The 25219-nt window shown below is 32.9% G+C and overlaps 1 protein-coding gene across 18 annotated transcripts in view; it reads right to left on the bottom strand.

The window, feature by feature from the left end:
* SOX6 (SRY-box transcription factor 6) overlaps positions 1–25219 on the bottom strand; it is a 561278-nt gene that overhangs the window by 519169 nt on the left and 16890 nt on the right. The gene's annotated exons all lie outside the window — the stretch shown is intronic.

Here is a 25219-nt window from a genome sequence, read left to right as displayed (position 1 = left end):
TAAGGCCCTTGTTTTTCAGCTATGATTAGATCAATGCTTTAGTCCAGGGACTGAATGAACTAGTTGTGAAACCTAACCCTCACGAGCAAACTAGCTTGTTTAGCAATACAGTAAGTGTACCCTCTTATGATTTTCCATATGGAGCACCAATTTAAAAAATAAGAATTCTCAGCTAAATAGCAGCTTTTCTTTCAAAGTAAAAAACAAAGCCCCTCTCACAGTGCTTACATTTGTGATACATCTGTAAAAAGTGATTTTTTAGCATCAGAAAGCATTTTAATTGTAGTAAACTGAACAATGCTGAAATTGTTTGAAGAGGAGATTAAATTTAATGAAATTCACAAACAACCCCTTTTAGGAAGTAACAACAATTTTTTTTAACATTAAAGAGGAGCTCATTATATCGAGACAACTCCACTGTAAAAAGCAGTCTGACTTCAATCACTGCATATCTACATGTTAATGAACTTGCTGTATAAAAGCAGGGACTGAGCAGAAGTAATAGGAAGACTGTCTTAATGCATATTTGCTAGAAAAAAATCTTCTTTAATCAATAAAACACCTTTTCACTAGTACCTTAATAGTATCTGAAACTCTTTCGAACAACACAAAAGGAAGATGATACTTAAAAGTTTCTTTAAGACCTTACACAGCTTGCACATTCCTGCAGTGTTCACATGCTGTCAGCATCACGGTTCCAAAGACTTTCAAGTTTCAACAGACAGATACAGCCTAGTACAAAGTCTTTGTCATAATAATTTCGTTGCTGCCCCCTGATCAAACAGACAAATCTGAAACTGAAAAGTGAGAGCCAACCAATGACCTTTGATTAGAACCACAAGCCTCAGTTTTAATAAAATGCCTCATTCATTGCTCTTTGGTGCCAACAAGGAAGGTGTGTTATAGACTGAAAAGAGCAGTCAATACAGCACTTACACCCATTCAATAGTTTCCATTATTCACAGCTGGAATTTGTGATCGTAGCAAGTGAGACACAAGTCTTCAAAATATCAAAATCAAAACATAAAAAAATGCAGCTTTCTACCTTTAAAATAAATGAAATCACTTTACCTCTGCCTCTTAGTATATCTGCTAATGCCTTTCAGGCTTTATTAATTGTATAGTACTATTGTCTTTCCTAAACTGCAATTTCCACAATATTTGTTGCTATTACTTAAGAGTCTAACGAGTGCTGGCAATACTAACCTTTGAACTTCTGATTTTTCTAGGCTATCAGTGCACCATTAAAATGCATGTCTATAAAGCTTATTTTAATTAAAGCAAAAATTTGAAATTCAGGTTTATTTTATTTTGCCTTTTTGGTTTTTGCCAAGGGAAAAAAGTTTCCGACTACAGCCATAGCTAGCATATTTTGATTGCTAAAGACTACCCTAGAAAGCAATGGCTCCAGAAAATGCAAAGCAAGTCCAGTTTATATGATTTAAATGATGAGGGTGGGAGACAGGATAGGGAAATTTTCAAAGCTAATCCATTCAGAAATATTGTACATTCACACAAAGAAACTGTTAAAGCCCGTTAAAACTAGAAACGAGAACAGTTAGGGAAATGCAACCTCTCAGAGCATGCCTTAGAGTGATCTCTTTAAGTCATGATATTAAAATATTCCAATTCTTGCTCTAAGAACAGAGGGTCAAATTCAATTGCCAGTGTTACTGCTAGTACCCAGCAATTTGCCTGAAATATAGCAGGTGCTTGGTGTTACACATACATATGTATTCTATATATGTTTATTCTATACATTATATATAATTTATTATATATTATATATTCTTTATTATATATAATAAAGAAGCATAAGGCTATAACTTTTTGAGAGAGTGGTAAGATTGGAGAGGTGATCTGAGGAAAAAGTCTACCTACAACTTAAAGTGGAAGGAAGGAAGGGAAGAAAAAAGGGAAAAAGGAAGGAGGAAAGAGGTGGCGGGAGGAAGGGAAGAGAAGAGAAACAAGTATCTTAAAAAGAATCTTGCTGTCAAAAATCTTGCTGTCTGGGATGCAACTAAATATTGTTGTCCACTCGCTTTGGGCACCGCAGTCTTCCATTACTCTGAACTCCTGTCAACAAATGCAGCTGTACTGCCTCACCTGCTGTAAATAAATAGCCCCCCACATGCCTTGACAAATCCTGAGATATGAATGTAAGGACTTAGCTTAGTCAAATAGAAAACTCATGACTTCATTCAGTTGCCAGATCAACTGACTAGAACTCAAAGCTCATGAGGGCAGGAACTTTATCCATCTCCTACACTGCTATATCCCCAGAACTTAGATCAGTGCCTGATTAGAACACAGGTATTTAATAAAAGTTATTTTAAGATTGATATTGTCAACATTAGTATATTTAGATCCCTGGATACATTATAATTTAGGACAGCAGTTCTCAAAGTATGGTCATGGATCTATAAGTATCCCCAAGACTCTTTCAGAGAACTGCAAGGTCAAAATTATTTTAATGAGGATAATAACATGTTATTTGCCTTTTTCACTTTCATTCTCTTGCAAATGTAGAGTTTTCCAAATGTTATATAATGATGTCATTCCTCTAAAAGTTAACAGAATATGTGCTTCTATATTCTTGTGTTTTAAAGTTTCTATTATAATGGCTTCCATTTCTGGGAAGATAAAGAAGTTTAGAACTTCTGATTTAAGGCTCTACTTCGTTAGTTTACTAATAGCTACCTAAGGTGCTAAAATGAAGCCTTCAAGAGTCTTCTGAAGTATGAGCAACTCCTCTTTAAAAGGGGCTTATCTTCAAAGTAAGCCCTGTGAGGATCCAAAAACATTGTTGCCAGCCTCTACAACATTTAACTTCATCTGTCCTGGGGTAGTTAGGATCCTGTTCTGTTGATAACAGATTGTGGGGAATGAACAATACTATGAAGTACTGAGGTCTGATCAGCCTACAGGTATCTCTGGGAAGCTCAGGATCTTTCCTGCTGAGAAAGAAGAAATAGATTCAGTGACGACTATTGTAAGCTCAACCAAACCCATCACTTCCCCATGGTTTTCAGAGATTCCTAGTTCTGACTCCAAAAAATAGGCATCAAAATAGTATCTGACACACCCAGTAAGATGGCTATCATTTTTTTAGTGGAAAATAACAAACATTGGCAAGGATGTGAAGAAACTGGAAGGTTCGTACATTGTTAGTGGGAACGTAAAATGGTGACGCTACTGTAGAAAACAGTATGGCAGTTCCTCAAAAAGTTAAACATGGAATTAACATATAACCCAGCAATCCCATTCCTAGGTACACATCCAGAAAAATTGAAAACAGGTACTCAGACAAATACATGTACACACATGCTCACAGAAGCACTATTTTAAATAGTCAAAAAGTGTAAACAACCTAAATACCCATCAATGGATGAATGGATAAATAAACTGTAGAACATACACAATAGAATATTATTCACTCATTAAAAAGGAATAAAGTACTGATGCATGCTACAACATAGATGAGTCTAGAAAACGTTATGCTAAGTGAAAAAAGCAAGTCACAAAAGGTAATATACTGTATGATTCCTTTTATATGAAATATCAAGAAAAGGTAAATCCATAGAGACATAAAGAAGATTAGTGGTTGCCAGATGCTGAGGAGAGAGAGAAATGGGGATAACTGCTTGATAAGCATGGGGTTTCATTTTGGGATGATGAAAATGTCTGGAACTAGGTAGGTGTGCTGATTGCACAACATTGTAAACATACAAGATGCCACTGAACAATTCCCTTTAAAACGGATAACTTTTATGTGATGCAAATACTATCTCAAAAAAAAATTTAATGTGAAAATACCATATTGAGCTGACCTTAAGGCAATGGGGTGAACAATAAAAAATTCAAGTTATATGCATAAAAAATAGTAGCTCAGAACCCATCATTCAGTCAAAATTAATATTATGCCTTATGGGCTCCCACAGACCTCTGCCCATTACTCTATTAAAACATTCTTCACATTATTGAACCTAAAAATATTTTTGATGCCTTTTACACTGCCCATCTCACACTCCTAATGTATCTTTTATCTCTACTTTCCTTCATTCCCAATCTTGCCTCTCCCATCACCCAGTTGTGAGTTTATCCAGGGCAGTATCCACTTATGTTTCATCTCTATATCTTTGATGCCTGATACAGTGTATATGCTCAATAAATTTGTCAAGTGAATGAAATAAGAAACAAATTAAAAAGTGCAGTATAGATCTGCATACATAGAGGCTGAAGGAAATTATCAAATTATGCACCTTGAGTTGGGATTTGTTACACTAATAAACTCTAAACCCAAGTATTTGATTGCTAGTATTTTTTAATGTGAAAATGACTGCAGTTTCAAAGAGTTGTGAAATTCTCAAAAAATCTGAAGTTAAAATTAATTTCAACCACTTAAACTTTTAAATAAATAAACGTATTTTGCCCTTTTTTGAAAGAGTATACCTCAAAATTCAACAAAATAAAATGCAGTATAGTAAAATAGTCAGATTTACTTTATATATTGGTGCCCTTTTAAAAGACAAAGAAATTCAAATAGCAACAAAAAATATTTTTAAATGCTCATCTATTTATGTTGAGAAATAATTTTAAATATAAAAATTAATTACCAAATGATAATAACTAATAGGATCATCCTTTTAACTGATTATTCCCACCAAAAATCAGAAAAAATATATATAAATGATAAATTTTGTTTCTTGGATATAGCAATGCACCATCTGATATAAATGAGACTATTTACTTGAAATAATCTTGTTTCTCTTACATTTATGATCTTCTGAGTAGTCTTTGGTTTGAATGTTTTCTTTCACTTTAGGTAAAAAGAAATCATGGCTAATTAAATAAAATAACTAAAACTGAAGCTAATTTTGAGCTCTTAAATCACATCTCAGTAACTTAATTTTTTTTTATGTTTTAACTTTAAGACAAACTGTTAACTTTTGGGTATCTTGGCATTTACCAGATATATATTTATAATGCTATAAAAACATAAATTAGGGTATTGAATAGTAATAACAATCTCTAGTCCAGAGAACTATAAATATTTGCCAAGAACTACATAATATAATTATGAGTTTCTCTTTATGTGCAGATTTGAAATGGACTTAACATAATGTATGAAAATGTGTTACATTTGCAGTAGGAAGGCAAAGATAGTTAGAAAAAAAACAAAACAAAAAACCTTCTCCTCTGTAAACTTTCAGCCTTTGGAGATTTTCTCTTAGCTTTCACTTACTAAACAAAATCAAAACTAGATTTTTGAGGATTCACTTCAATTATATGACCTGTTTACTGGTGGAATTTTCAAGTCATTTTTGCCGCTATTCATTAAAAGAGAAATAAGAAACTATGTTAGTTAAAAAGGTATTCTATGCTGGAAACTAGGCTTCTGGATTTTTATGGGAGAAAAAATTCTGAATGCATTTCCTTTAATAAGTTTAATTAAGGTAAGCTCAAAGAAAAGTTCCCAAATAATATAAATTTGTAAACACAGCAAAGTCAAAGGCAAATTCACCCACCCTGATATGTTCACTCTTCAACAATGCCAATTTAAGTCCTTTAAGGCCTTTAAACTTCAATTCAGAAGTGTACTTATAGAAGCCTACCCTTATTTCTCAGTAGCTGATTTTATTCTTTCTCATCTCCGAAGATATAGTCTAACCACATATTCTAGCAATTGATTATACATTCTCTTGTACTGCCCTAACAACTGTAAAGTTCTTTGAGTTCAGAGATGCACACTAATTATTTTCTATTCCCATAAGGCCTAGTACATAGTCAGCACCTAACAAATTATTTGTTGATTTGAAAAAGTATGAAACACATATTTAAACCCCAAACAATACAAATGAATATAGAATGGTTTCTGATTATTAGGTTTTTTTCTTAAATGGAAGATAACTTTTATTTAAAAAGGCATCTGTGCCTCTCATAACATAATGTCCAACAAATTCTCCTCAAAATGTATTTCCCAGTAGCCTTTAAGTTAAATGCACAAAATTTTCAAAAATAAATAAACAACCCCTTTTTTTTAACATTAATTTAGCAGTCCCTTGGGAATAGCTGACTGTACCTATAATCAGCTCTCCTGAGAACACCAGTGCTGATCAATTGTTTCATAGACAGTGTGACAAACCAGACTTTAAAAGTTTTTCAAAACAGTTCAAATTAATTAAAGTACTCACACTTTCTTTCATCATCCTATGAAAAAGACTAAAATTTTTTATAGTCCTTCAGTCCTTCAGTAAGTAAGTATACTAGAAAATTTTAAATGCACCTATGTAGCTTTTAGCCAGCTAATGGCAACATTGCTCAACTCTATGTATCCTGTTTGTAGAATGGCAATTCAAAGCATTTTGAATTCGGATGCCTGCAGTTGACAGAAGTAAAAGGATTGAAATACTATTGATAATATAAATATCTATATAGGATTACTGCTTTTAAATGAGTAAACATCTAACCCAACAGTCACCCTTTCCTACCAAATATTATAATTTAAAATTATAACATTTTAAAAGAAAAATATTTAATCTATTTGGACATTTCTGAAATATAAGATTTCAGGGTCCCCAGAGAAGATATTATAATATCTTTTTCATATTTGGCCTATTGCTTCTTTTGATTTTTTATCACTGCATTTTGCTACACCAAAAGTAAAAACAACACAAAAACTTGTAAAGGGTGAAAGCATTTTTATATAATCAAATTCATTTCAAGTATCTCAATTTCAACAAGTGGTATGAGAAATAGTAGAACTCCTTGGCCATTTTATTTCACAGTAATCAAGTTTAATGATTTTTAAAGGATGTAGCAATATTTCCTGGTGCAATCCAATCTATCTGAATAAAATTGTGAGATACGTCAGAGCAAAGACCTTTAAATTCAGTTTCTAAATAATTGTTTTCATGATTATATTACAGAATACTTTCAACTGAATGGAAATTATCTTGAAACATGATCAAACACACAAGTACCTATAAAGAAATTTTTTTCCTCCAGTTACTTCTCAACTGACAGTATTAGTATTATATTATTTAAAATAAATGTATCATGGTATTTTATTGAAGTATAGCTGATTTACAACATTGGGTCAGTTTCAGGTATAGAGCAAGGTGATTCAGTTATTTTTTTCAGATTATTTTCCATTATACTTTACTGCAAGATTTTGAATATAGTTTCCTATGTTATACAGTAAATTTTTGTTGCTTGTCTATTTTATGTTTAGAAGTTTGTATCTGTATATAATTTTTAAAAAGTTTTATTTACTATTACTTTAATAAAAACAAAACTACAATACTGCGTACATATTCATTTTAACATATGATTTATTTGCTTAATCTCAAAAATTGTTATATTGCCTAAAATGTCCAGTCATTGAATTGTGCTTATAAAATTGACATTTCATATTACCAAGATTATTTCATGAAAATACAGTAATGTTACAGTTACAACAATGCTTAATTGATTTTTCTTAAATAGAAAGCCTACACAAACAAAAGTGACTAATAATATTTCCCAACATTTAACAAAAGTTAGCCTTTTCTAAAGATAATATTGTAATCTTATTAATTTTTAAGTTACCTATATTTATACAATTGCTATGAAATATTAAGCCTTTTTAGTCACAAGACTTTCCATCTCTTTACTTGCAATTTAAATTATACTCCTGTAACTTTAATAGAATATGTAGTTTGATTCTTTTAACTAATTAGTGGATCTTTTAACTAATTGTAGTCAGGCCATTGCAATTACTGCCCACTTGTTCATTTATATCAAATACTCTACAGGTCAACCTAACCATTTTTTTAAAAAGGCTTTTTTCCTTATTCATAATGTCTTAAAATGACCAACTATCCTATCATTAACATAACAGTCATTTGCACTTTTTGTAGAAATAGAACATAATAAAATTTGGCTTAAACAAGTGGAGACAAAGAAGCCAGCCTGTAGATTCATCATTTCTTCAATCTTCTTTAAACCATTCTAATTCTGCCCCAATCTCTTATATTAAAGTCTGACCATATATATTTAATTTCATTCTTTAAAATTTCAGCAGACAACTTTAGTGCTAACCTACCACTGCCCTGTCAGAAAATCTTTGATGTCACAGCATAATAGCTCCTGAAAGAACAGCACTAATACTTAATGTAACATGAAACCAGGTCTCTGCAGTGGGGCTGTCTGCTGTCAGGAACAAACAATTTCACTGCTGTTCCTCAGAAGTGACAAGGTTGGGACCTATCTGTACAGCAATCGTCAAGACCAACAGAGATTTATTTTTATTAGGAACTAAGAATGCCACCTAATTCTTTTAAATATGCCAATCTCTATTTTGAAAATAAAAATAAATTACATTTTAATGTCAAACAATGAATGTGGTTCAGTTCTCCCCTGAAGCCTATAAGTCACACACTGAAGAAAGTCTCTGATGTTTCAAAGAATCAATACGCCAAATGGAAATGGCTAAACTTACCACTAAAAAGCAACTAATACACTATTTCACTATTTCAGAAGTCACACCAAACATTCATGTTTCAAAGACTTTTATAACATACTTGGGTTGGAAATGACAATAAAGAAGACCTTACCCTTAAGATATTTTTACATGATACCAAAATATCTGCTTAAGGATAGCCATTTCAGCCAAAAGATTCAACAGAGAAAAAAAGGAATCAGTAAAATAGTGACTGTGCAAATAGTCAATGAAACAATCAGTACATTAGTTCTTTTTTAATTTCGTAACCAACCAAAAATATGAAAATTAATTTATATACATGTATATAACACCTATGAGGGAACTAAGATAATACTGTTTATTAATATTGGACCCAAAATCTCTTCGAGTTTCATCTATCATGAAACACTAAAGTATATCTGTTCCCTTACTGAATTCTTAAAGCAATTTATGGTTTGTATTGCTCATTTAACAATTAACTTTCTGACCTCTCTGTTACTATTGTCTTGAAATGTTATTTAATTTTCTTAACATTAATGCCGCATTAGACCTGTACAGGAAAATTTATAAACTCCATTGGGACACTTTAAAGAGGACTGAAATAATTGGAGAGAGATAAATGTTCATGGGTTGGAAGATACAATGTTAAGTATCATTTCCATAAAAATTGACTTATTGATTAAATGCAAACTGAATTAAAAAAAATCACAACAGGTTTTGTCTGTGGAACTTAACAAGTTAATTCTAAATTTATATGGAAATGCAAAGGATCAAGAAGTGCCAAAACACTCTTGAAAAATAAAAACAAGGTGACAGAACTTATTCTACAAGATAATAGACTTAGTATTGAGCAAATATAAGTAAGTAGGGTACAAGGAGAGACAAACACATCAAGAGAACATAATAAATGACCCCAAAATAGACCCATGCTTATATGGGCATTTGATATATGACAGAGGTAACTCTGCAGAGCAGTCAGGAAAGGATGGATTTTAGTAAATTATCTGGTACAGCTGGATACCTATAGAAGGAAAAAAATACAACTACACTCCTACATCAAACAATATCCCAACACAACTGCAGCTGGATTAAAGGTCAATGTGGAAGTCATTGAAGATTATCTTCATAACCTCACATAGGAAAGAATGTCTTAAACAGCACAGGTTTAACCAAAAAAGAAAAGATCAATATTCAACTTTATTAAAATTAAGAATGCCTGGTCATCAAACAATTCCATAAAGAGAGTAAAAAGCAAACCAGGAGTGGAAAAAGATATTTGCAACACATAAATAACAAAGAATTTATATAAAGAATATATAGGAAGTTAAAAATCATTTTTTGAAAAAGGCAGACAACCCAAAAGAAAAATGAGTGAGCAAAAGACTTGAACAGGAACTTCCCAAAAGAAGAAATCTACCAGATCAATAACTTTAAGAAAAAAAAAGTGCTTAACAACCATTTGTAATCAGGAATACAAATTAAAACCATGGTGAGATATTACTACACAGCCAGCAGATTGGCAAATATTTAAAGTCTGACAACATCAACCATTAGCACAGATGTCAAGGACGGGGTATGCTCATAGACTATTAGTAGCAGTATAAATTATCACTTTTTTTTTAATTTTAGCATTATCTGGTAAAATCCTCTGATCCAAGAATTCCATTCCCGCAAATACAACCTCGAGAAACTTGTCCATGTATGTCAAGAAGATACATGTACAAAAAGGTTCATAGTAGAATTGTTCATAATAATCAGCAACTGAAAATAGCCCAAATGCTCACTGACAATAGAGAGGACAAACTCTGATACTCATAATACTCATACAATAAAGAGCAAATTAATAAACTAGGATTTCATCATGATATATGTTGAGCAAAAACTGCAACCCATAAAAAATGATTCTGTATAATTTACATAATGCATTAAAAACAGGCAAGATCAAATCATATTGTTCAAAGTTGCATTCAAAGACAGTAAAACTATAAAGCAAAGGAAACGACTAACATTACACATACAATGGTGTTTACCTTAAAGAGAGAGGGTGAGGTATGACTGGGAAGGGACACAAGTGGCTTCTGGGATGACATTAGTATTCTGGTTTTTTTTAACCTGGATTACATGGTTACATGGAATTCACTTTGTAAGTATTATTATATATACATACAATTATATTTTATACATTTTGTATGTTTACACTTCAGTTTTTTAAAAGAACAAATTTACTTCACACAGAGTTACTCTGAATATAAGTGAAGTAATGTATAAGAAAAGCCTTTGAAAACCACAAACAACTACACACATACTCATTTTTTAAAGTTAGTTAAGGACTGAAACCACTCTCATTCATAGACCAACCAAGCAATAAAATATATGGTATAAAATCCCCAACCTCAAAAACACATGTTGTCACTTCAAATAAGAAAAATCTTCTGTAATATAATGAAATAGTATTTAACATTTTTCTTTTAAAGATTCATTCCTTTGTATTAAAACATTATTCTTTTTTAAAATCCAAATGCTTCTTGAGAAAATATTCTAAGAAGAGAACTGAAACCATAAAAAGTTGCTAAAAGAATGGCAATAGGAAGACCTGGGAATTTTCAAATTTAGAGTAAATATACTCTCATGTCTCCCTACAACACTCCTACGCAAAGGTCTTTACCCCCATTTAATAGCCTCTCCAAAATAATACAGATCGGATAACTAAATTTAAAAACTAAAGAGGAAATTTTGAAAAACATAAATGACTAATGGAAATCAACTTTTAAAGTGAAAGAAAAAAAAGAAAAGAAATAAGAAAGAAGGAAGGAAGGGAGAGAAGGAGAAAGAGGGAGGAGGGAGGAACTGAAGAAACTAATTAATTTACATTTACTAATTTCAGCTTTAAAAATAGAATCTCACACACAAATTCCATTTTCAAATGTATACACACAAATGTATATTATCTCACTTATTAAACTGGTAAGCAAAAGGGGCATGACTACATAATTTTTTAAATATTTAACTTTATTATACTTTATAAAAAGCAATTTAAATATGTATTGCTTTGCACAATATTATTCATTATATCTTTCCTAATTTCCCTTCTTGCTATATAAAAGCTTTCTTTGTCACCTATTCCATTTCTGAGGGGACAATGTCTCAGCTAGTGGGAGTAGAATTCCTGGGTCCTATAGCAGTTACGTGTCTAACTTTTTGAGAAACTGCTAAACTGTTCTCTAAAGTTGCTACAACATTTTATGTTCCCTCCAGCAATGTATAAAGGTTCCATATTCTCCACATTTTTGCCAGCTTTTAATTTCAGTTTTTATGACTACAGCCATTCTAGTGTCTGAGAAGTAATATCTCACCGTGATTTTTGATTAACATTTCCCTAATGACTAATTATCTTGAGCATCTTTTTATATGCTTATCAGCCATTTGTAAATCTTATTTGGAAAAATATTGATTCAAATCCTTTGCCCTTTAAAAAAAGATTGGGTTATTTGTCTTTTTATTATTGAGGTGTAAGAGTTCTTTATATAGGTTGAATACTAATTTTTTACCAATGTATGACTTGCAAATATTTTCACCCATCTTACAGGTTTTTTCATTTTCTTGATGGTTTCCTTTGAAACAAAATTTTTTAATTTTGATATAGTTCAATTTATCTTTTTTTCATTTATGCTTTTGATGTCATACCTAAGAAATCATTGCCTAATCCAAAGTCATAAAGACATACCCCTATGTTTTCTTCTAAGAGTTAGATGGGAGGCAGGAGTCCAACTTTATTCTTTTGCATGGGGATATCCAGTTGTCCTGGTACTATTTGTTGAAAAGATTATGTTCCCATTGAATTGTCTTGGCACCCTTGTCAAAAATAACAGGTGTTAAGATGTCACTACTGTTTCCTTTTAACAGGGAATTTTGAATTGTGGCTACCTGTCTATAAGCACAACATGAAAAGCAGATTTTTGGAATGACTATACTGATTATTCAAACTGTATGTAAAGATTTTTTAAATTTTTTCCCACATTTTAATTTCACTACCTAGCAATTGAGACTAATTTTATGACAGCCAGAAGGAGCTGACCACTAGTAGCTGTGAAGCCCTTTCAGTACTTCAGTCTCCTCTGTAAAGTATAAAGATTGGGCTAGGTTACGTTTGATTGCTTTTCCCCCTGTGTATGCCACTCTCCAGTTGTTGTGGGATAAAGAGGGAAGAGTAAGTTGAAAAGGAAAATTAAAGGAAGAGTTGAAGGGATCTGAGCAGACAAGATTTCATCCAAAGTTTGTATCATTGTTAGATTTCCATAAATAAGGATTTACTTGAAAAATGGGTTCTAATGCTTACAAAAAGTCTGAAAGCTATAAATTCCTGTGGCTCTGAGAAGAAAGAGAGGCACAGAGAAATAAAGATAAAGATACATTTAAGAGCCATCCAGAGTAAGAAGTCATGGGAAATCCTAGGCAGTGAGAAATTACAGCATGAGTAATAAGGCATCTGAATGGAGAATATAAGTTACAAATTAAAAAGGAAAGTTTGAAGAATAAAAAGACAAAGGTATTTTTAAATTTGATTTCCACAATAGCTAATGAGAGTTTGTTTTCTTGGGAGTTTCACATATCCCTTCAAAACAATGGAAATGTTCTGATTTAACCAAAATTTGTTTGAACTGTGATTCTATTATCCTAAAATCCAATGACACCTATACTTATTATTTTAAGGAATCAGCTGGCTACATTATTTCACTACCTTTAAATACATTTTTCAATAGTTCCATGCAGTAAATGAATATGAATGGGAACATATATAAACTCCCTTGAAAATCAGTTCCACTGCTAAAATAATATATAGCCCTGCTTAGATTTCAAAAGGTATCCCCTTTTTAATGCTCTATTTCTTTTATTAAAGTAAAAAGTTTATTAATGGATAATACAGAGGGTAAAGTGCACTAATCTTACGTTCAGTCAGTGAATTCACTCATAAGCTTTACATATGTACTCTCCCATATAAATACCACCCTGACTAAAATATAAAACATTCCCAGCACCCTAGAAAGTTCTCACATGCCTCTTCCTTACTAATAAGTTGGGAATCTCTCTCTCATCTCCAGAGATAACCACCATTCTGATTTTTATAATTACAGAGTAGTTACACCAGTTCTTGAATTTAATAAATAGAATCATAGTACATACTCTATCTCTATCCTCTGTCTCCTCTAATCTTTATCAAGCTCTATTTCTATCTCTTTAACCGGTTTCTCTCGATTCCACATAATGACTGTGAGATTCATTCATGTTGTTGTGAATATCAATACATTTTTTATTGCTGTGTTGTATTCCACTGACCAAGTTATACCTCAATTTATTTATCCATTCTCCTGTTGATGGATATCTAGGTTGTTTACAATTTGTGGCTATTATGAATAAAATGGCTATGAAGATGCTTTGTATGTTTTTTGGTGGACATAAGCACTCACTTTTCTTGGGTATATACCTAGGACTGGAACTGCTGTCATAGATAGGAATATGTTTAACTTTGGTATATAATACCAAATAATTTTCAAAATCAGTTGTAACAGCGGGGTTGTGGGTATAGCTCAGTGGCATAGTGCATGCTTAGCATGCAAGAGGTCCAGGTTCAATCCCCAGTACCTCTGTTAAAAAAAAAAAAAATCGATTATAACAATTTACACTCCCACCAGCAGTGAATGAGAGTTTCAGTGGTTCTACATCCTCACGAACATGCGAGGTACTGTCAGTCTTAATTTTAGCATAAATGCCCTATTTGTTAATTTCCTAAAATCTAGCCTCTTACTAACTGTGAATCAGAATATATACTATCCATCTGTCCTCAAAATGTGGTCCCACTCAGCATCCCTGAGGAAAGCACCAATGATATTACCTGCAGGCTTGTTAGAAATACTGAATCGCATGCCCCATCCAGACTTACAGAATCAGAATCTGCATTTTATTAAGATCCCCAGGTAATCTGTATGCCTAATAAAATTTAAGAAGCACTTCACCAGGTGATAAAATATATAAGTTCTAGAATGATTTAAGTATTTCCTAAAAATTTTTCCAATAGAATCTCTATTAATGAGCAAGATATGTTCCAGTAACACATTCCTTATACTAACTTAATTATCAGGAAACAATTCTAGAATGTATAACTGACCACCTACAAGAACAAGAGATAATCTTTAGGACTAAACATGAGTTCACAAAGAACAGGTCCTGTAATATTAACCTCTTTTTGTTTCTTTGCCAGAAGTACTTTATTACTAAATGAGTAATGTAATAGAAATAATGTATCTGAATTTCAGCAAGCCATTTGACAAATGGTCTCCAATATGCTTGCTATACCATAAATGTCTTAGAGTAGGACACTGTTTTAATCACCCTTTATATCTCTAGCATCTATCTGGTATATAGAAGATAGTGAATAGATGTTTGTTAAATTTTATTTAATTAATTAAGCCTTATGGATATATGGATAAATGCAGGCTAGATGCTAGCATGTTCAAAGTTTCTAATAATTAATAGGTTAAATGACAGAATCAGGATCCAAAAATATCTTAACAAAAATTTTAAAACATGAGGAATAAAAAAGAGACTATAACCACAGATAAGGAAAAGAAAAACATAAGAGAATATTGTGTCAATTTTACCCCAATATATTTTTTAAATTACAAAACTGACTTGAGATAGGGTAGAAAATATGAACAGACCACTAAAATACTGTTAAGTACCTATTTCTTTTAAAGGTGTGAAGACCAAATGGTTTTACAGGTACTTTCTTTAATGTGTAAATAACTAATAATTCCTATGCTCTCCAATAGACAAAGATGGCACTAGACAATTCCTATGCTTCCAGAGTATAGACAAAGACAGAAAGCTTCCAATTTGTTTTATGCAATTGGCATGACCTTACTATCAAAACTCTACAAAAGACAATTCCAAAATTAATGATTACAGATGCTCACTGATATACTGTATTCAATTATAATTCATATACACAAAATTCAAATTCAGCAGCATGAAAATATATATATGTATGTATAAACATATACTGTAGCTAAGTAGCTTATTTGAGGAACATAAGGATAGTTAAGCACTAGAAAAATCTATCAAGATTTTTTACAGAATATTAACAAAACTAAAGAATAAACAAGTTATTTTACAAAAAAAAATGCCAAAAAATTGTTGATGAAATTTTAAAAGCATACTAAACTAAAAAATCTTAATAAAGAAAGATCAAATGAATCCAACCAGAGAAAAATCTATCTGGAGTAAATGCAAGGTCCTGAACCACTTACCAAGCACAAAAAAAAAAAAAAGTAGCAGCTCAAGTATAGGATGGAAGAGACATGGTAACTAAAAGGCTTGTGAGTTTTCATTGGCAGTAAGATTAATGAATCAACAGTGTGATGTGGCTTCCATAAGAATTTAGGCTCCATTAATAAAAGAATATTATCTAGAACAACAAAGGTGATAATTAAACAGTACAATGTAGGGGTTATACTTATAGATTCAAATCCTGACCATCATGTTTTAGTAATGGTCACTTGAGAAAATTACTTAATTTCTAACCATCATACACTATTGGTGGGAATGTAAACTGGTGCAGTCAGTATAGAAAATGGTATGGAGGTTCCTCTATTAAAAATAGAACTACAATATGATCCAGCAATTCCACTTCCAAGTATCTATCCCACAAAAATGAAAACACTAAATCAAAGAGTTGTACACAACCCTATGTTCATCACAGCATTATTTACAATAGTAGAGAGATGGAAGCAATCTAAGTGTCCATCAATAGATAAATGGATAAAGAAGATGTAGTATACATATATACCGTAACTAAGTAGACTATATATATATGGAATATTAATATATATTGGAATATAATGGAATATTTCTCAGTCATAAAAAGAATGAAAAAAGAATGAAATCTTGCCCTTTGCAACAACATAGATCTAGAGGGTATTATTCTAAGCCAAATAACTCAGACAGAGAAAGACAAACACCATACAATTTCACTTACATATGGAATCTAGAAAACAAAACAAATGAACAAACAAAACAAAATAGAAACAGACTTACAGATACAGAAAACAAGCTGGTTGTTGCCAAAGGGGAAGGAATGGGAGACTGGATGAAATAGGTAAAAGGGTTTAAGAGGTACAAACTTCCAGTCATACAATAAATAAGTAATGAGAATCTAATATGCAGCAAAGGCAATGTAGTCAATTATACTGTAACACATTTGTATGGTAACAAGTAATTATTAGACTCATCATGATGATCATTTTGTAATGTATATAAATGCCAAATCACTATGTTGTATACCTGAAACCAATATTATATGTCTAATACTTCAATTCAAAAAAAAGAAAATTACTTAATTCTTGAGTCTCAGTTTCCTCATCCATAAATTGGAAATAATAATACATACCTCACAGGGTTAAGGTAAGGCTTAAATGAGATAATACTTGGTACATAATATTGTTAAATATATAAAACAAAACTTTTAAACAAGTCATCCAAGCATTCTTTCATTCAACAATATCTGCTGAGTACTATTAGGTTCCAGGAATTGCTCCAGTCACTAAAAATTAAACAATTAACAAACAAATGAAATTCCTATCCATGTGGAGATTACATTCTGGTGGAAAGGAAGAAGTAACTTCTCTAACATTGCTCACCCAGAATGGACTGGATGATCATGTACATGAAATCATACCATTTGAACACCCTTTCAACTCTGAGGTTCCATGATATAAAGACTATGAGTTCATGATTTGAGGTATAAATACTACAGGAACACACAGAAATGTATTTCCAAGTTCTAACTATCTATGAAAGGCTTATAACAACTACCATACCATGTCATCTCCTCCAGCACCATCATGGCATTGCTGCCTGCAGGCAACCTCTCTGATTTCACAGCTGCCCTCTCAGATACTTATATCATATATCCATTTAGATGCTGAACTGATAGATACCTCCACTGTCATGGCTACTTTCCTTTTTTCCACAGGCGCCCTCTTCACCAGGGAAACCGTATGCAGGCGTTAGTGGAAAGAGCTTAGCTTTTGTCAGAAGATGAACTTGGGTTCAAATCCTAGATCTAGCATAGCCAGAATGCTGCCTCCACTAAGAATCTTCTGGGACCTGGAGGTCAAGCCTACAATCCCTGGCCTTGTTTGGCTGAGGCTGAGCTCCTCCTGGAGGATGCTGCCTGAGTCCATAGGATAATGAAGGCTGCATCAAAAGAGTCTGGAAGGCAGTAAAAAATTACCAACTCCACACCCTAGTCTCAGCCAGCTGCCTCTGAGTGTAACTTTCTAGGGACTGGAAGTCAGGTTTACATCAATGATCAAGTCAGGCTATACCTGGACCTTCCCTGGGGGAAGTGGGGTGGGGTACCTCCTGGGTCAAACTCCTTGCCTGCTGTCACCTCTTTAAATTCACCACTGCTTCTTCAGTTATTGCTACTGTCACAAATCTAGCCCCAAGAAAACTCATACCCCAACTCACTCTGTACCCAAGTCAACTAGTCTCCATAAATTATGAAACTCAAAAATAAAGATGTTGACCATATTGTAAAGAAATTTTAGTTCCAATAGATTTGTTGGTTTGCATTTGAAGAAGTTCTCAAAGTACCTATTACTATAAAACAGTGAGTATTCTCTCTTAAAAATACTTGAGAGTCATTGTGTTGGGGAAATTGTGGGATGATTTTACATTAAATTCTAATAGTATTTATTTTTACTTTCTCAATAAATTATTTTGAATATAATACTCTACTTTTGGCCAGATCCTCCTTTTAAAGACACTCACTTTAATAATAGCTAATGCTTATGCAGCACCTACGATGTGCCAAGCACTGTTCTAACCACTTATATTTATTCATTTAATCCTAAAACAACTCTAAGAAGTGGGTGCTGTCTTACAGAAAAGGAAACTGTGTCCTAAAGAGATTAAAGTACCAGGTCCAAGTTAAAGTTTAAAGAAAGTGGTCACAATATCACAAGCTCACTTTAAACCCCAATCTAATTCTCCCGCACTGTACAGGTAAGAGAAGAAAAATCAGAGTCAGCAAAAAAAAAATCTACTCGTCAGAACGCTTGACAAAGAAAACTAAGAACAAGTTTTAAAACATAACCTTAAAGGAGGGGCAGGGGGAAGGAGAACAATAAAAATTCAAGGGAGAAGAATTTATTAAGCATTTAGGACAAGAGTATGTTCAAAGCATCAAAATCAGAAGTATATTTTCAATCTTATTTTGCCCTAAAATTGACATCTATGCAATCTATCCATCTATCTTCAGGTTGAAATTATTATTAAGTGCTTAAAAAGAATTTAAGCGTCTATATTTTAAAAGAAATTTAAATAGATTCAGTTCTTGACTATTGGCTGCTCTCTGTCAACTGCAACTTATCACTTTTCATGTAGTAAAACAACAACTGAGAGATAAGTGGCCTCACTGGATTTTCTCTGCATTGCTGGAACAGACAGAAAGAAACACATCAATTCAGAAAGAAACTTAGACATGTAATGGAGACTGGGGAGAATTTTTTTTTTTTAAGTAAAGGATATGGGTGTTTCTGTCAAAGTCCAGAGAAAAATCTACCGCTGTATACAATGTCAGAGGTAGTGTTCCTATAATCCAAGAGCCAATCATCCGTGACCTTCAAAGACCCTACTTAAGCAACATAGTGCTCTCCCTTAGCAGGAACAGAAACTTGTAAGCAAAAGAATGCAAAAATAATGGGTCATCAAGTGGAAATGAACCACCTAACTGACCCAAAGGAAAGAAAATGTGAGAATATTTGTGTGTGAATGCGAAGCTCACAGAAATACCGGCAGTTCTCAATTTGCATTATACCATGTTAACTGGAACTAGTGCATATGAGAGCCAGGCCCTCATTTTGCAAGCTTCTACAGTAACTGAGATCAAACCATGACATTCAAACTATGTAAAGTTGAGATCAGAACTATGCAAAGAGAAGATACGGTTCTGATACAGATGAGTTTCAGCTAACATGGAGCCATTGAAAGCAAGGATTGCCTTAATAACAAAACCTACTGAAATTCAGCATCACATAATATGTTCAGCTTCTGATTACCCAAGCTTTTGATTATCTAACTTGTAGATTATCTGGGGGAAATCTCATGACTTACTTGGCTGTTAGAGGCAAATGTATTACATAGCAAAAATACCATATGACTTCAAGCCAGGACATGTGGGTTTAGATTATGGTTATGGTTCTGCCACTCAATGGCTATGTGATCTTGGGCAAGTCATTTTCCCTCCCCAAACCTTAATTTCTTTACCTATAAAATATAGGATAATGACATATACCTCCCAGAATTGTAATGCAAATGAAATAATAAAATAATAGTCACCAATGTTTAAAGAGAGCTTACAATGTATCCGGCACTCTTCCAAGGGTATTTTGTATATTGAAACCTCTCAAAAACTATGATACACAGGTTATTATCTCCAACTTATAAAAGCATCCAGAAATATGTGGCTATTGCCCAATATATGTTTGGTGACATGCATCTATTTCATTACTCAATATTGCCTCATGGCAATGAATAGGTACTAAAAAGAAAATGAGAAAATCTGAAATCTGCTCAGTCATTTAATGCTTTAAAAAACTATTGGAAGAAGAGAATTAAGTTCTTACTGAAAATAGGGGGGATTCTTATTCCTAGAGATTATTTTACCCTCCTCCTCTTGAGCATTAGTTGCACTCTAAGATTCTGGAAGAGGCTGACTAACAGACTTCAAAGACAGCCAGCTCTACTGGTGACAGAAACCATACTCAAAAATCCTGGCACTGTTCACGGCTGCCAGCTTGGCCAAACACATGCAAAGAATTGATGGCTGTGTCCCAATGTCCTGCCCATCTCATTGAGCCCAGCCTCCTTCACAGACACAACCCCTCAGATGCTAATACTTCCTTCCTAAGGTTCTTATTAGCCACTTTAGGTTAGAAAGCAAGAGCCCTATCTAGGATCACACTGTAGGAATACATTCTATCAAAGCTGGAAGAGTGAAGGGAAGAAGATAGAAATATTTTATAGTTTTTGTTTATGAGTCTAGCAGCTTGAATTAATTTATAAATTAAATTCCTGGCAGTTTGTCAGTTTAGAAGGCAGAGTGGACATAGTGCTTTGAGGTTGATAGTTCTGTGTAGAGGCAGCACAGAGCCCTATCCCAGAAGGTTATAAACAGGATGTCAGAGCTGTAACCTCTTTGAAGATTATCAAACTTCCTATTCTACCAGTAAAGAAACCAATTCCTAGAGAGAAGTGATTTAGCCAAAGTCACTCAAAGTTTATTGGCAGAGCTGAAACTCCCAAACTGGATCCTGGCTACTACACCAAGCTGCCCCCATAAGTATATCAAGTTAGAGAAAAGGGGGAAAGGAGGAAAGAAGAGAAAGTTGAAGGCAATCTTAGCCTACAGATATCCTCACTGCTGCCTTACTCACCTCTCCCAAATTCTGATTGTATCTAAATCCAAGGAAGGCTGCGTGCAGAAGCAACAAAGTGCCCCGGGCATTCACAGGAGTAGTGATCCTCCACTTGGTCCCCTCCCCTGCAACATGATAAACACACTTAACTATGGAACCTCATTGACTCCTTCATGCCAAAAAATGACTCAAATTGTTTTGCCTTGGAATAAAAGATGGCTTAAGCCTGCTTCCTCTCTCATATCAGAGCCCTATAAAACATGCCACCCCAATATTGATAAATCTGTAGCCCCATTCTCTGACCAGATTTTCAGTGACTGCCTACATATTTCAGAGGGATCCTGTACCAGGAGAGTATTTTCTGGAAACTATGCTTTTCCTCCTTGACTTGACTCATCATACACTTACCCTGCTTTCCCATTTACTCTTCTAATTTCAGTGGTCTCCAAAGTGAGCTCACACACCCTAGGAGTACACTATATAAATATACTTTCTATTTCTTTAAAAAGTGAGAAAAATTAATCCTTACTTAAATTTAAATACAAAATATCAAGCATTAATGTTATATCCTGTACCAGAGGAAAAAGAGGAGGCCGATTATTGATAATATTATCTGGTTTTTAACTAAATTAACCCTGAACAAATGCTCAAGTGGTTTAAAAAGACCCTTCCAAAGAAACCACAGTTTGAGGAACACATTAATATTATATACCTTAGTGACCCTAATACCATGACCCTCACACCGTGACCAAGCTAACATTTGTACCATAGTGGCATAGATCTTTAGCAGCCACAGTACAGGACAGTTCGAGCAGATCTCACAAGAAATAGGTCAAGAGTTTTTTAACTTATCAAAAAGAAAATTTGATACAGATTTTTATCTAGTACCATTAACAGTGTACTTTGAGATGTTAAATAATAATATGAAGCCTTTGCAATTAGTAAGGCATTTAAAAACAAAGTATACAGATATAATTTTTTGTACTTGCCATAATTTCTCCAATAACATTTAAAAATTATACAATACTCAATCCAATGGTTTACAAAATTTTCCCGAACAATGTTAAGTGTTTAGAAACCTCTCCTGAAGCTCCTTAATTACAAAAGACAAAAAGCTACATGCTACTAGAAAAGTTCTTGTTCTTCCTGCTTATATAATAATAGCTAAAATAACACAGAGAAAACAATATGGTCACAAATTTAAATACATTTCCTGTCTAAAATGTCAGAGCTGCCACAATACACATCCTTGGGTAAGCAATTACCTAGAATGCAATGTGAACGATGTCCTCATGGGCTGTACAGTGAGTAGTGCCACGAACAATTTTGGAAGTTGCATAGTAAAAATAGCTAAAGATTTGAAAAAGAAACGTCTGTCATGTAGAATGTTTGCTCTTCAGATAATGAATGTACATATTTTGAACATGCCTCAGTTTACAATCTTTGATAGGCAAAGTGCTACTTTTGAGTGAGCCACCAAAATATGTACCAAAGAAGATATAATCTCAACAGTGTTACTTTTTTAAATAAAAGTAACTTTTAGGGAAAAGTGACTAAGTATAACTACTGGTGAAGTGATTGCCTTTGGCAGAACTAAAGGAAAAAAAATTGGGGATAAGATTACAGAGATAGCACTATGGACTTCACTAACTACATCATTCATAGCCAAACAATTTCAGCACAATGTTAAAGCCAAGTGCTACATGATGATGCAATTACTTTTTAAAATAGACCTGTAAAACACAGTAAAATCTTTAGAATACTTTGAAATCAGATGAGGAATAACCATTAGAATTGTCTGCACCATCCACACATTCCACTGCTTATCTCATGGCAAAGATTCCAAACTTAAGGATAAGAAACAAAAAAACTAGAGTACCAAATGTTTTGACCCTTCATGTGATGACAAGCAGCTGTGTGTGTGTGTTATCAAATAGCTAGACTAGACTAGATGTGTAGATACATACATATATACACATATACAAACATACACACTATCAAACAAACTTAATCTGTCTCTTCAAGGTGAAGGTGATATTTTATCAAATAAGAAAGTAAATGATTTTCAAAACAGATACATGCCATGAAAAAGTATTTTTGAAAACATATGTTTGGAAATGATTCCAACATAGTGTGATTTTTGTTACCAAAAATTCTATGTCTATCGCCTACAAAAACTCTCATCTGCTTTCAATTTAAAAATTAGGAACAGAATATTCTAACCTATTTAAGGATGTTCCAAAGAGTTTCAATGTGTTTTTGAGCCCATTTATTAAAAATATGAACCTCATTGGAAAAATAACTGAATGCTGTCAGGGAAAATAGAGATTTACTAGCCACATTTTAAAAAACTTTTTGCACATTTTATGCAAAGAATTAATAAATCAGTATCACATTTCATTAAGGGCAAACAATGATGTACTTCTTCCATTTGGATCTACTTTTCTTTCTGAGGTATCAGTTTCAGCTGTGGCAGTATTAAAACCATGTAGCAAAGAAAACTGAACTTAGAACCAAACCTTTAAATCACTTCATCACAAAGTGTTAAACTAAGACTTTTAAAAATAACAAAGCATATTAAAGTATAGGGTTTGGGGACCACAGTTTTAAAATATTATTTATTCTATCTATACCTCTTCCTTTTAATATCTACTTATGGATGTCTTATAGCATATACTAGCACAATAGTACATGTATATACTTTTAAATAAATATGGACATGTATCAGGGCACATGCTCAGAAGTATTTTGCTGATGGCATGCTCTATCCAAAAAATTTGAAGACCACTATTCTATTATAGTCAGAAGTTCTCTCAAATTAGTCTTAAAATTATTTTGCCAAGGAGAATTCTCCAGCCTCACCCTTACCAACAATACACTCCAGTTGCCCTTTAGGCTATCCCAGCCACCTAAGATTTCTATTTCCTTCTCTCCTTAAACATCCTAAGTTATGTTCCTTTCACCTCAGCTACTGAAAATGCTACATTCACCTCAATCAAGCAGGGAGGATAACAACTACTGCTACTATGTGATGACATTCAAACATTTTATTAATAATCAAAGTTATCTACTTTTAAGATGTAATAGCAATGTTCTCATTTAACATTAAATGGAGACTTCATTTGAAACATTTTAGGATGACCAAATGATTTAATTCCCCTCCTAATAAATTTAATAAAATTGTATTTCTGTTTTAAATTATCTCAGCTATAATCTGTTAAACAAGCAAAACTAAAAATTATGTAATGATAGCCTCACAAAATTTAAAGGACATTTATACAAATGTCCTATGTTTTTAATAACTAGCATAGATCAAAACAGAAGAAGAAAATAATCCAAAGATGTGAAACTGATATTAAGAAAACTCAAAAGAAAAAATTAGCATACAATATGAAGGCATATACATTTCCACATACTGTATTCGCACAGCTCCTGATGAGTTTTCCGTGTGGACATAACGAAGAAGTTAAACACAAAACTTCACAACTATGACATAACTAATTATGATGAGTGCTTTGGAAAAGGTCCCAAGGTGTCATAATTAAAAGCTGAGCTATTTCTCATTCTTTCCCCGTCATGCCATACATAAGAATTAATAGTCACCAAGTTCACTAGTCCCACCCAGTTTAGGCTGCTATATATATTTCCTTGGAGAAAATAAGCCTATTACAAAAATAAGATACAATTTAAAACACATAAATATTCAGAGTACATAACCCTACTTTCGCATACCTGTAAATCATACACTCTGTACAAAAAGTACAAATGGAAGCATTCTCTGGAATTATTGTCTGTAAAAGTTTACAGGGTCTAACCTCAGAAAAGCTGAAAATTTCTTTTAATAATGCCTCAGAATATTGTATTTAAAAATAAAATTAAATATAACATGCAAATTTAATTGTTCCAAGATTAAAATTCTTTTTAAACCTCAATATACCTATTTTCAATATGCATCTTTGTAGTGGGAAAGGACTACGGCTAAGAAATTTTAAAATAGTCCAGCTTTTCTCCAGTGCGTATTTAGATCCTCAGACTCAAGAATAAAAAATTTTCTTGAGACTCAGTTAACTAATATGCTGTGTTCTAGGTTAATTAAACTTTGTTCAGTTGCTATATTACTTCAGCTTTGGTTTGTTTTTGGTTTTTTTTTTTTTTTGGCTTGGGTTTTTGCTTCTTATTAAAGAACTCAACTGAAAGTCCTGAAGGAAAATGTTCTTAAAAGCATCATAACTAATTTAATATGGCTAAAGGGATGTTTTTAAGCTGTTTTATAGAA

Source organism: Camelus bactrianus, chromosome 10, assembly GCF_048773025.1.
Source record: "Camelus bactrianus isolate YW-2024 breed Bactrian camel chromosome 10, ASM4877302v1, whole genome shotgun sequence".
NCBI classification, from domain to species: Eukaryota; Metazoa; Chordata; class Mammalia; order Artiodactyla; family Camelidae; genus Camelus; species Camelus bactrianus.
Note: the sequence above shows the minus strand (reverse complement) of the source record. Positions and strands in the feature narration are given on the sequence as shown.